This window comes from Halyomorpha halys, unplaced genomic scaffold (genome assembly GCF_000696795.3).
Source record: "Halyomorpha halys isolate HHAL.00 unplaced genomic scaffold, Hhal_1.1 Scaffold92.1, whole genome shotgun sequence".
Lineage (NCBI taxonomy): Eukaryota > Metazoa > Arthropoda > Insecta > Hemiptera > Pentatomidae > Halyomorpha > Halyomorpha halys.
The window spans coordinates 884465-899000 of record NW_027105695.1 but is presented as its reverse complement, the minus strand read 5'-3'; the positions used below and the strand labels follow the sequence as shown (position 1 = coordinate 899000).

Here is a 14536-nt window from a genome sequence, read left to right as displayed (position 1 = left end):
AACACTCAAAATAAAGGAAATTTAACTTACTATAAAGTAGTTTATGACACTTATCTTCGTAGGGGTAGTAGTTTTTACGATATTCACATATGAATTAAGTGTAACTACTGAATTGTCCGTACATTCCATCCAACATTTTTATGAAATTTTGTTTTTAAAAAGCTATATCTCGAGAACTATTGAACGTAAATACCTCTTTAGGGCTTACATTTTAGCAAATTTATTCTACTTTAAATGATGGTCCTTTAGACTTTGTATTATTGTTGGTAGTTGTAAAGATATAGAGCCCCGATTAAAAAATTAGTTATTTTTAAGGCTTTGAAACAGCCGTCATTTTTTATTCTACCTACTACTTATACTTGGCAGACTCATCAATTTTGACTATTAATTATACATAGTTTTCATTAAAGTAATCAAAAATTGGGGTGAAATAATCGCCTTTTTTCTCCTCTTGGGCTGTTGTACTATACAGCTGTTGTATTTTGTTAAGACTCAGTTGCTGGAACAATCCCGTCCATAATATACTAACCTTTATAAATAAAAAATTCAAGAAAAAAAAAAAATGAAGAATACTATATAATATTATGTAGTCGGAATACATATTACATAAGATCCTCGATGCAATGATATATTACTTTATAATTTTTTCTTGCGTTGTATACTTAATATAAAAATAATTTGAAGAATAGGCGTAGATAATAGAATAGATGTGCAGATCGTTGTGTAAGGGGAACATCATGGAGCTATTGTGTTGTTATGCATGCGCTATGATGTAACTACAAATACACGATTCTCGAACAGCTTTCAAAATTTTTCTCTAGTATTCCCAGCTCACTGAGTAATGAATGATAAGAAAATAGCTGAAGGTACGGTCAGTAACTAAGTCTAAACTTATTTATTAGTGCCAACGTTTCAGCCAGAATTTCAGGTTTCATCAGGGCCAAGATAACAATCATAATAAATGAAAGGAATTACAAAATGAAAAAAATAAACCAACAATGTAGGTTCATAAACAACGTAGTAAGTATTATAAGAAGATAAAAGCAGTATGAGAATACAGTAATATTAAAATTTTGAAAAAGAAAATAATATACATTCAATTAAATAAAAGGAAATTCAATAAGTAAAAATATGTACAAAATGAAAATTATTTAAAATTAATTATGAGAGATAGTTGACCGTGGATGACGTACGAGGAGAAGATGGTTGGGGGTTTGGTCAAAGAGAAACACAAATAAGTTGGTGTCACCAATTTTATTGTGCCAACGTTTCGGCTAGAGTTTTTAGCCTTCTTTAGGGCTGTTAGCTTGAAAAATCAAACGCCTAATTATTTAAATTTATTTAAAATTAAAATTATGAAAAAGTGAGAAAGAAAATATTTCAGAAAATTTATTCCTCTTTAAATTTTTATTTTAGATTTTCTAGTGTTGTTAGTAGTTTTTAAGATATAGAGCTCCAAATGAAAAATTATAGTTTGAAAAAGCCGCCATTTTTTATTCCCCTTACCTATACTTGGCAGACTCATCAGTTTTGAATAGTAATTATACATAGTTTTCATTGAAGTATAAAAAAATTGGGGTGAGATAACTGGCTCTTGTACTATTATATCTTTCGCTGGGTGGCAAAATACTGAATCAGTCAGAATGACAGTAAAACCATAGATTGATGTTCAGATTGATCGTCTTAACCGACATTACCTCCTCCTTGCTAGTCTTACTTATCTTACCTTTGAAAAATACACTTATAGCGAACTGTATTGGTCGATGAACGACATGTCACAATATCTCAAGAGAAGGTGTATGGCCCATAAAATAATAGAAGGCAATCTTAGAAACAAATGTGTTTGGATGGTTATTAAGTTTATCATGGAAGGATTACTATCTAGTTTTACCCGAATCAGCAACATATGGAGCAATGATATTTGATATAGATGTAGTTTTTCATAAATCAAAAATTTTGTACAAGCAACTAGAAATCAAAATTTTGGAATATTTAATAAACATTGGAAAATATCGTAGAAAGATAGTCCAGGTGGCGGTCAATACAGGTATCAAAATAGTAAAAACGGTCGAACGGATGCCCGACTTAGCAGTTGACATCCCTGTTTCAATCTGACAGCCCAGACGAAGCCTTGCAAAGTGGGGCGAAACGTTTGTAAACAATAAATAGCTTTCTTTTTTGATTTTGATACCTTTATTGACAACCAACCGGACTATCTTCCTATAATCTACTTCATATGTTCAACAACCTTCTTCCAATTAGCATATGCCATGTAAACTTCTACTCCTACGAAGATAAACGTCATAAACTAACACATTAAACTAGCTTTAAATTGAGTGCTAATAGACATCTGTAAATTGAGTAGTTTTGAACATATAGATTTCTTAAAATAAATTCACTATTGAACTAGTTTATTAGTAATTCACTAACTATTAATTTTTCAGTCCATTTTTTATGATATGTAGCAATTTAAAAATCTATATCTCGCAAACTATTAAACTTAAATATGTTTATTAGGGTTCTTGTTTTAGAAAATTTACTCTACTTTAAATTATGTTCTATTATTTTTTCTAGTGTCGTTGGTAGTTTTAAAGATATAGAGCTCCAAATGAAAAATTAATGTTTTTAACGTTTTGAAATAGCCACCATTTTTTATTCCCCCTACCTATACTTGGCAGACTCATCAATTTTGATTAGTAATTATACATATTTTACATTAAATGATTCAAAAAGTGGAGTGAAATTTAAAGTTTCATTTCTTCTCTTATTCGAATTAACGAGTTAAATTTTATCAATAAACATGTCGAAATATCAAATTTAATTTTTTTCAACTTATTGAGTTTCGAGTTTCTGTTATTTTTCTTGAAAATGCTGAATAGTTCGAGGATGTGGAAGAAGTGAAAGGGAAGAATGGAATCTTCAAGCCGAACACAAGATTCGTTTCCACCGCAAAGTATGATAACCAATTATACGAGTGGGCAATAATTTCAGAACTAATATCTTCCCTTATTAATATGGCAAAGAAAACTAAATTGAAAACGAACCTTTTCCTTCAGCCGTTCATTACAATAACTTTCGCCTGAGTAAAAGAGAAATTAGCCGCTATAATGTGATTAGTTAACACGATTAATAACTTGAAGGTGAGAAGGTATGTACTTATTCTTAAGTACCATTCCCACGTTAGATACACTTGTTATGCGATAATACCACAACAGTGAGAAAGTGTGACAGTCTTGTTTACACCCTGGCAGGGCCTAGTTAATAATACCGCAGAGTTAGCAAATGTCAATTATAAATTGACTTGAATAATCGCTAATCAATCCACAGAATAGAATTTAGTGTTAACAGATTTTAGGAGTGCATTGTTACCTATAAATAACAATATAAACAAAAATATATAAAAGAAGATGGTCAGGGTTGCGGTCAAAAGTGAAACAAAAATAGTTGTAAACTTTTATTTTCCGACGTTTCGCCCCACTTTGCAGGGCTTCATCAGGGCTAAAATGATACAATGATAAGAATAAAAATACAAAGATACGATACAATGATAAGAATAAAAATACAAAGATAAGATACAATGATAAGAATAAAAATACAAAGATAAGAATAAAAACAAGTAACAATGGCAAGTGTAAAAATTTCTTTATAAAAATACGTAAAATATAAAGCTAAAAAAGTACAGGAGATGCACTTAATAATTAATTTATATTATAATAATTATTTTTATTATTCTTTCATGACGTTTATTTTATCTCTAATTATATTAATTTTTTTTTTTTTCCTTCCCCGTATTGATTTTGTTTTATGTGCATCTCCTGTACTTTTTTGCTTTATATTTTACGTACTTTTATAAAGAAATTTTTACTCTTGCCATTGTTACTTGTTTTTATTCTTATCTTTGTATCTTATCTTTGTATTTTTATTCTTATCATTGTATCATTTTGTATCTTTTTAGCCCTGATGAAGCCCTGCAAAATGGGGCGAAACGTCACAAAATAAATAGTTGTAAACTATTTTTGTTTCTCTTTTGACCGCAACCCTGACCATCTTCTTATATATCAATTTTTACGGTCAACTATATATACATATATAAACAAAAATATCTTTAATATCCAAATGGAAATAAACAAATAATATTTAAGTGGATTATTAGCCAGTTGATTAAATGGCTAAATTAGCCAATGAATCAGGTCAGAGAGCCCAGGCTGTTGCAGGACATTCTGTTATAAATTCTATATTTATTAATTCATTATTAACACTACCTCTATTTTACTTATTATTATTATTTTTTTTTTTTCTTCTCTCATCCCTTTTTCAAATTAACTTGTTTCTTTTTACCATTAGAGGTCAAACTATTAGAATAGTTATAAAGACATTCATATGAATAGATAGTTTATGAATTCTTAATAATTATTTAAAGCAGAATTGTTACTCTCAGTATTACATTAACCATCACATACAAACGACGTTATAGTTATCCACTTATTTAGATAAGCATAGATGGATTATGGAATAATTTTTAAAATTATTTAATTAATAAAAATAAGTGAAGGAAAACTACAATGAAAGAAAATATTTCTGAATGGAAACTGGTCCTGACTTATATACATAGAACTCTTCAAGATGGAGCAATATCTCAAAATATTGTTTTGGAATGTTAAGAAATAAAATTAAAATTTCACCATAAATAGATTTGTATAAAAAAATAATAGCAACACGATTAGTTAAGAAAAAATGGGTCATCAGCTGTTTTCCGAATAAGGTTCCTACAAGAACAAAATTTGTAAAAGATTAAAATTAAAGTATGAAGAAGGGAATTTTATCACCATATACAACATACAACACCATATACAAGTTAATTAAAAGTAATGCTAAGAATTGTGGTTGTAATTTTAATAAGAAAATTTAATTTATATTGACTCTAAACCATCATTTTGCAAAGTTAAAGATTTATAAGATATACCTTGTATACACGGAGCTAATTAATAACTTCTTAGTTTTAGGAACACTGAAAATGCATTAATTAATTGGCACTGTAACATTCCATAAAAAATATATTCCACTATTAAAATAATTTTAATATAAAGCGATATTTTTATATTTTTGTTATCCAAACCTTTTTATTTTCTAATTTATTATTATTTATTCTCCAACATTAATGTGCAAGAGTTGAAATATGAGAGCAAAAGGAGCCAAACCCACAAAATTGCTTAGATCAAAATTTTATTTATTTATTCAACAATGTATAACAAATGCAGTCAGACCAGATGGCAACATCTATCAGTCGCTGCCAAAATAACATATAAAGATAAAATTAAATATCTGTTTGTCTATTTATTTATTTATTGTAAAGAAATTAGTAGCACTTAAATAACATTTCAATATTAGAAGGTTTTGAGGACGTTTTCAGGAGCCTCGGAGAATTGTCAGAAATGGAAGAGGAAGCAAAGTTAGAAACTAGTGGGTTTGGATGGTTTAGTTTTATTTTTTTTTTTTTTGGCAGATGAAACAAGCAAGGATTTATATTTTATTTTTTCAAATTATAAAATTACATTAAAAAAGTGATAATTTTAATAATATAAAAAATAAGATTGACCATATTTTTCAAAATATGAAGATGGTTGGGGGAGCAGTCAAAAAGGAACAAAAAATAGTTAACAACTATTTATTTGTCATTTCCCCCCAGTCTGCAGGGTTTTATCAGGACTAAAAAATATATACCTTTATATTACAAGATTTATCTTTTTTAGCGCTGAAGAAGCCCTGCAGAGTGGGGCGAAATTTTCTTCAACTCATTAGCAAATGATATCGATTCATTTCAATTGAGTTTTATCTCACCTAAAAAATAAATGCGAAATTTCAAACAAATCGATTAAATTTTAACTAACATCACTTCTTACTGTTCATTGCAATGTACTGCATCAAATGATATATTTTTAAGGTACTATAACTATTTTATTTTTGTTTAGTTTTTATTTTTATCAAGATTATTATCTTGGTATTTTATAAATAAATATACGAATAATTTTGTAAATATTTAGTGCAGAAGGTTGAAACAAAATTTAATTATCTAATTTGGTAGTAGATTTTAAAAAAAAAATTAATGTACTCTTGAATTAAGAAATACAAACTTTTCACAATATTTAAAATACCTGAAAATAAAAAAGTACAAATAATAATAATAGATTAAGAATTTTTATATTTTAAAAATTGGAAATGGTTCACAATGTAATAACGTTACAAAAATAAACAAAAATAATACTTATTTATAGAACAACACAAATTGTATATCTTCAATTAGAACTCTTACTGATCACCTTGCCCAGCAATGTTCACTGGGTCATCATTCTGTTTCTTCTCTACTTTATCAACCGATTGTGCAGATTTCGATTTAGAACCTGAAACGATTTCATCTATCTTAAGGATGTGTACTGCTGTCTCGACAGCTGTTTTATATATCTGAGTTTTGACTTTAGTCGGTTCCCAAATTCCGAGCTCCTCAGAAGGAACTAAATCACCAGTTACTCCATCAACAGCTAACATTTCCCCTTTTAAATGTGCAGACTCAAGTTTAGCCATACTGTGCATCACGCTAGCACCAGCATTTTCTAGTATAGTTTGGGGAATAATTTTAAGGGCAGCAGGTACAGTTGAGTACGGATTTCCTTCGGTTTCTATTCCCGATTTAGAAGAGATAATTTTTGCAAAAAGTTTCATTTCTGTGGCGCCTGCACCAGGAACAACAGACGGTTCCATATATAAATTCCTGGCTACATTCATTGCGTCTTGTAGGTTTCTTTCTACTTCATGTATAATATCCTTACTCGGTCCACGAAGAATGATCGTGCATGCTTTGGTATCTTTGCAGTCACTGATAACTGAGAAGTATTCATCGCCAACCAATACGACTTCGAAGCGACCTGCTCTAGTGCCCAGATGTTGCTCACCGATTTCTTCAATCCTACTCATTAAAGCGGCACCCGTTGCTCTGCTTATTCTAACCATATCCATTTTCTTCACTCTTCGAAGGGCACTTATTTTCGCTTTAGCAAAATGATGAATCGCAAGATCACTCATCCCTTTCTCGGTGATTACCAAATCAGGTTTCAAAGCTATAATTTTGTTGCACTGTTTTTCAATGAATTCTTCCTCAATTTGAAGCAATCTGGTAAAATCTCCCTCTTTTAAAAGTTCAGCATTAGTCATACTTTCACCTTTTTTGTATTCTAATCCAGAATTCAAAAGTAAAATGCGTGGATTCTGAATCAGGCGCTTCATCTCAGGATGTAAAATATCTTTGTTGATCATAACTCCTTCCAGGACATGGGAATCTTCCAAGGATCCGCCTGGAACTTTCTCTACTCTTGCAAAGGATTTTATATCTATTCTTTCTCTGTCCTTTCCTGAAGATTCCTTAACAATATCAACGGCTTTAAGAGCCATTTCACATGCCATTCTAGACCATGAGGAACCTAGAAATTTCGTACCAAGGGATGCCTTTATAAGGCTTAGCATTTCTTCCCGGTTTTTGGTATCAACAGGTTTGCTGATCTCAGGCATGAAGCTAAGGATGTCATCTAATGCTTGCCTCAGTTCCCTGATGATGATGCTCGGATGGTAGGACTCCAGGAACTTTTCGACTTCGGATAGGATTTGGCCACAGATGATAATGACAGAGGTCGTCCCGTCTCCGACTTCTTCATCTTGCGTACGAGCTATTTCGATCATCATCTTGGCGACAGGATGCTGAACGATAATCTCTCTGAGGATGGCGTTTCCGTCGTTGGTCATGACCACTCCTCCCATGGGATCCATCAACATTTTAAGCATCGCGGACGGCCCCAAGTTCGTTCTTACCACTTCGGCTATCATCTTAGCTGCATTTATATTTTGAAAGCGAACAACACCAGATTCATTTTCCCGCTTCGTCTTCCGACCGAACACTAAGATCTGACTTCCGAACATTATTGAACAATGATTAGTTAGGACACGAGCGTATTCGTCTCGAACCGACTTGCAAAACACAATTTGAACAACTGACTGAAAGCAGGGTTACAATGTATAGATTAGCCTATGCTAACATGATAATTTTAACTAAATAAAAATTAAAAATCATTATGAAGTGAAATTTAAGGGCACGTGAAATCATTTTTTTTTAATTAAAAGATACTAAGTTGATTTTATTTTAAACATTAAGCACTATTTACGATAAAAGAACAGGCACTATATAATAAGAAATATGAAGGGGGAGGTTATTGTACTAGATAACAGGGAGGTTATTGCATTACAATAACAGGAGGTTATTGTAATACGATAACAAGAGGTTATTGTAAATATATTACAATTTTACTTAAGGGAATATATATATTATATAACATTTTACTTAAGGAAATACATATATTATATTACAACATTTTACCTAAGGGAACAGAGTAACATTACTCTTTTCCTCTTAGTAAAATGTTAAGAGGGGAATAAACTGCTTGCTCTATTAAATTTCCAAACTATTAATTACTTTTCTAACTGACAATTACTTTTACAATTACTCAATTACATTTTTAACCCATTACTTCTCTTATACTTTTCTTACCTATCAAATTTTCTGATATAATATGGACAAAAATACCTTATGCTCCTTTTAGAGGAGCACTTTCTCTTAGAAACTATTTAATTTGTCGCATTTTGCTAGAAATATTTAAACTTCTGGAAGTTGATATTTTTTTCTGTCAAAAGGTTATTTTTCATAATTCAATATAATAATAACTACATAAAATGCTTCATTTGCTAATTTTTTTGCATAAAAAAATTTATTCTTTTTTATTATGTAACAGTATCCTTTAATTTGGTTGAGTTGTAGTAAATCAGAATCTATGATAAATTCTATTGTTTAGTCAGTAGTGATTTGTATATTCTCGTCATAAATCTGAAAAACATTGCTGAACAAACTATCGGTAAAGAAAATAAAAATGCGATTTGGTCATGAAACATGATAGCTGAAATGAGCCTGATTTTATAAATTGTTAAAAGAGCCTTTAGGAAATTTGTAAGAGAATAATATTGGTAATTATTTATGGTAAGTAACTATTGGTTGAAGGTAAAACATTGTAATTGATAGGTTGTACCTTTGTACAACATTATATTGATCAGTGTTGCAGTATTGTGTAAGAAAGTGTAAGAACTGTTACTAGACCAACAGGTCGTGCAAGGAGGTGATTTGGTCAGAATCACGCTTGATCGCCAGATTTTTACAGTAAAACAGAAAATCATTATCTGCCACAGCCGAATTCGAACTTGGGTCTTTGAAGTTATTAGTACATCCACCCACTCAACAAACATTTTAATATTGTGAAATTTATTATTTTATCAGTTACTATATTTTACAGTTCAATAGCTCAATTATTATAATCATTAGATGGAATAGTTACAAGCCTTGTTCCAAATTGAAAAGAAATATTAAAATATTGGATATATTCTAAAAAAAATAGAAGGTAATACATGAGGCGTTCATTCATAAAATATGCTAACTACAAAAATAAAAAACTTTTGTAATGTTAAATTGTTTATTTATTAAAATATTTTACCTTCTACCATTAGTCACTTATCATAACTTAATATCAACATTATTGTCTTAAGAAAGCAAATTTCCTAAAGATTCTTTCAACAATTTATGAAATCAGCCTTTAAAAAAACTGATAATGGCAAAAATTGCAATTCATGAAAAATTTCAGTTACCATGTTCTAATAACAAATACCTCAGATATTATATGAGTTTTATTCCAATGGCTGGAATTGGTTGAGTAAATGATTTATCATTGTTTAGCACAGAGTTATTAATGTTTTCCAAAGATATATAAAATACTGAAACAATTATGAACAGCTTTTACTTGATATTTAATTTATTAAATCAGTTAATTGAAGTCTGTTTATAGCTTCGAAACAGATTATTTTGTTATTCAAAATTAATTAAAAAGATAATGAAAACAATATTTCCAATTACATTAAGTCCTACATTTTTTAATATAAGACTATATAATATTTAAAAATATAATATTATAATACTATAATATGATATAGCTATTATGAAACTATAATAATAAAATAGGTTTGTTTTATTCTTTCCCCTTTCTTTATTTTACCACCCCTTCTTTTCACCACTTTTATCCATTTTCCTTACCCACGTTATAAGTTATGTTCACTATATTATTGGTGTTTTCAAAAAAATTTTTTTTTTTTTCTATTCATTTCTTATGGTATACTTTACTTATATTTTGCCTCTTTATCAATTATTATTGTTACATATATTTTCTTCCTCTCAATTTTCTTTTTCTTTCCATTTTTCAATCTTTAAATTATTAATAACTAATACGGTCATACTTCTTTGCATTATATAACTTCATTTTTATTTCATTTCCTTAATTATGTTATTTTACCCACTTTTTCAATTACCTATGTATACATTTTATTTCCCGCTTCTCTCATCACTTCATTTTATTAATTCTATTTTGTAAAATTATTCATTGTATGTTATTCTGTTTATACTTTCTTTTTTATTTTCTATACTTACTGTGGTTGTTATCTTGTTCTGTTTTTACCCCTAAGAAGGCTAGAAACTCTAGCCGAAATGTTGGCGCACACAATAAAATAGGTTACACCAACTTATTTGTGTTTCTCTTTGACCACACCCCCAACCATCTTCTCCTCGTACGTCATCCACGGTCAACTATCTCTCATAATTATAATAATAAAATAATATTATCTCAGTTTTCTTCTGTACATAGACACTCCACACTTCTGTAATGTTTCAGCCATTTCTATAGACCACAATTTATCTTCACTGGGGTGAAGTTGACAGTACTAAAATATAGACCCCTTTTTCCTAATATACAACTCCTTAAAATATTTATATTTATTCTGCTTATTGCCAAATTTTTATTTACTGAAATAATTTTTTCATTGGGGCTTTTGTAGCTAATTATTAATCTCCATATTATCATAATTGTTTTATATATATTCTAACCTCTTCTTCATAATTGGTTTTGGTTTATCAATTATAATATAATACATCCCTACAGTCTTAACATTCTTTACTGATTTACTTAAAACTCCAACCTTTCAGCCAATCTGGACATTCTTGAAGACATGTTAAAATAATGACTATGATTATTGCGGTTAAAAAATATAAATTTTCACTTTTTCCTGTTCCAACTATATTTCATCTTACATCAATTTGGTTTATCTACACCTTATATTAGTTGCCTTACTGATTTGGTGAAAAATGTATAGTTGAGGAACTTAATTTAAAAAGGGCACATGTCCATAAAATAAAAACAGTGCTTTTTAACATTTAAAATTTTGTTATTAACACACAAATTGATCCAAATATACTCTCAAAATTTATTTTCAGAAACTCTCCAACGTTTCGGCCATCTGGCCATTTTCAAGGAGATAACCTTAAATATTGATGTCATTTTCTTTAAACAATTTTCTGTAGGCTAATTGCCCATGTCATATAAAACTTTTTATATTTTAAACCTAACACTTTTTTACAAATATAATTGTCTCTTTTTCTACTTACTAACATGTTAACTGTTATAAATGATGTTCTCCGGTTACGAAAACCAAAATTTTATAAATATTAAAAAACAAAACACAATTTTCCTTTTTGAGTTATTTCTTTATTACCAGACATGGTTATTTAAAAATTTGTTATTATTATTTTGTTGAATAGTCTTGTGCAAAACTATTTACAATGCTTAAACCATTAAACAATTATAAATAATGAAGATCATTTATTATTAAAAAAAATAAATAAGTAAACATAATAACAGTTATATATATTAATTATATAGAAATATAAAAATACAGTACATACTAAAAGATGAAAAATAAGAGAAATAAAATAAAGATTAGGAAAAAGAGTAAGGGAATAAAAGTTTTTCTTGACCTTTATTTTATTCTTATTTTCCTTATTGTTCATCTTTTAGAGTGTGTTTTTATATTTCTCTTTTATATACTTTTTTTTTGCAGGGCTTCTTCAGGGCTAAAAAAAAAAAACAAATAACTAAAATTACATAACAGAGTATGAGAATAACATACCATGAAATAAAAGTAAACTATAGTGTGGTTAAAAATTATGTAAAATATGTGAAAATTTATTTTAAAATTAACAAAGTAAATAAAAGTATTAATTAACAAGAAATAAAAAAAAAGTATTATTTATGAAAATTTATTTTAAAATTACAAAGTAAATAAAAGTACTAATTAACAAGAAAAAAAAAGTATTAGACATATAATGAAAAGGTAAATAAAAACAAATAAAAAGTAAATAAAAGAGAAATATAAAAACACACTACACACTAATAGATGAACAATAAGGAAAATAAGAATAAAATAAAGGTCAAGAAAAACTTTTATTCCCTTATTCTTTTTCTTAATCCTTATTTTATTTCTCTTATATTTCATCTTTTAGTGTGTAATATATTTTTATATTTCTATATAATTAATACATATAACTGTCATTATGTTTACTTATTTAGTTATTTTTTTAAGCAACCCTTGGAATTTTAGTATTAATCAAAAAATAAAATTTTCGCCCTAATTGTGATTTTTGAAAAAAAAAAAAAAAATCAAATGTGCAAGCGGTCGTATCACAAAAACTGCAATAACTTTAACACTACCACTAATCTATATGAAATCTAAAAGGGGTTTAGAAATCTCTACACAAAACAAAATGATATAAGTTGAACAACGCAAATAAAACTTCCAGCAATTGTAGCAAGGATTTTGACACTTGTGATCTTTAGGATATTCATGATCTTTACTTTAACATGTTAAAGCGTGTTAAATAGATAAATATTTCCATCTTTTACCATGTTAAAACGATAGGGGTATTCATGATGTTTAGTTTAACATGTTAAGGAGTGTTAAATGGAAAAAGTTGTGTTATATGGAGAAATATTTCCTTATTTTACCTTGTTAAAACGATATAACATATAACATGGTTGAGAGCGTGTTAATAGGTCTGTTAAATAGAGAATGACAACATGCAACAGACGAGATGAGCTCTACATCGTCGTGTTAGCTTACTTGCTCGTAGTTTCTGTTTTGATTGTCTTATTATTGTTTTGGACTTTTTTAAACAAGACAATCGCTGGCCAAATCTTCCCATTTCTACTTTTCACTTTACTTTAGGCATGTTGTAATAAATTACTGTAATCAAAACTTAGAAGTAAACAATGACATGAGGTTTTGGAAGGAAAGGTTATAAAAGAAGTTGCAAAGAAAATCAGCTAGGAGCTCTCATGCATTTAACATATAACATGACTTTAAATAGGGCTACTCACAATCCTATACTTATAACATTTAACATGGTAAAACACTTTACACTTAACACAATATCATTAATACCCCTGATATAACATTTGGGACTCATCACAGAGAGAAAGAAATACTTTATTCATTCATGCTGCCCAAATACATCGTGTTGCTACATTACACAGCATACTGATCAATCCGTGACTGGACAAATATAAGTTACATATTTTTACATGATATAACATAATAGATAGATAACATTTTTTTTTTCTTCCACAGTTTTCTTTTACAATTAATACCAGTCTACAAACTAACTACAAGTTTTTCGATTTATTCCTTCTTTTTTTTCTTTCCCTTCTATTTCACAACCCCTATTTTATTTGATCAATAAATTCCCCTATATAACAAATATTAAAATATTTAAAATAATAACTAAAACAACAAATAAGATATGCGATGCATGCATACTATCCCACTTCTGTATAAACTCCCATACTCATTAATTTCCATGCATGTGGTGGTGTATGATTTCCAGGGAGTCAAGTATTATATTTTCTGTCAACCTAGCCACGTCCTGGACATCGACCCCGAGCTCCTCCATATTATATTATATCAATAAATTACTTTACAGGAAGCGACTTTTTGGTTTTTCTAAATTTTACACATTTAAACTATTTTAACACGATCAAAACTCGTTTGTTCTTATTCCACTCAAAAATTAAAATAGATTGTTATATAATAATTATTAAATACATGCAGAGTAAATGTAAATACGATAGCATACAAAATTTCTAGTAATATATAAATTTTTTTTTCTTGGTTCCTATGACGCATTGGCAAGAATCCTTAGAAACGTATCTAATATTTTTCAACCTAGTATCGCCAAAATTATATATATTTTTTTTTAAATTTGGTAATCTCACGTTCGTATCCTCCCCTCGTGAGTGTAATCAAGGTATAGATGGTTGGTCCAGATGGGAACTAAAAAGTCCATTCCAGAATTCCTTTCTGCTCGCTTCTACAATGGAACGCCGTCCACCGCCCGATCTTCAGCTATAATTAAATAATTAATGGCGAATAATACATTAAAAGAATTTTTTTTTTACGAAATATTTAACTGGAATAAATTAGTGCGAGCCGTTATCCAAGAGCCCAAGATGAGAAAAAAAAAACAGTTATTTCCCCCCATTTTTTATTACTTTAAAGATAATTATATATAGTT

At 28.9% G+C, this 14536-nt stretch overlaps 1 protein-coding gene and 1 pseudogene across 1 annotated transcript in view; one reads left to right on the top strand and one right to left on the bottom strand.

The window, feature by feature from the left end:
- The window catches only part of LOC106677274 (calpain-9-like), a gene marked incomplete at its 5' end in the record, with an annotated part of 99039 nt that overhangs the window by 49922 nt on the left and 34581 nt on the right, over positions 1–14536 (top strand).
- On the bottom strand, positions 6178–8110 carry LOC106677275 (T-complex protein 1 subunit gamma pseudogene; annotated as a pseudogene).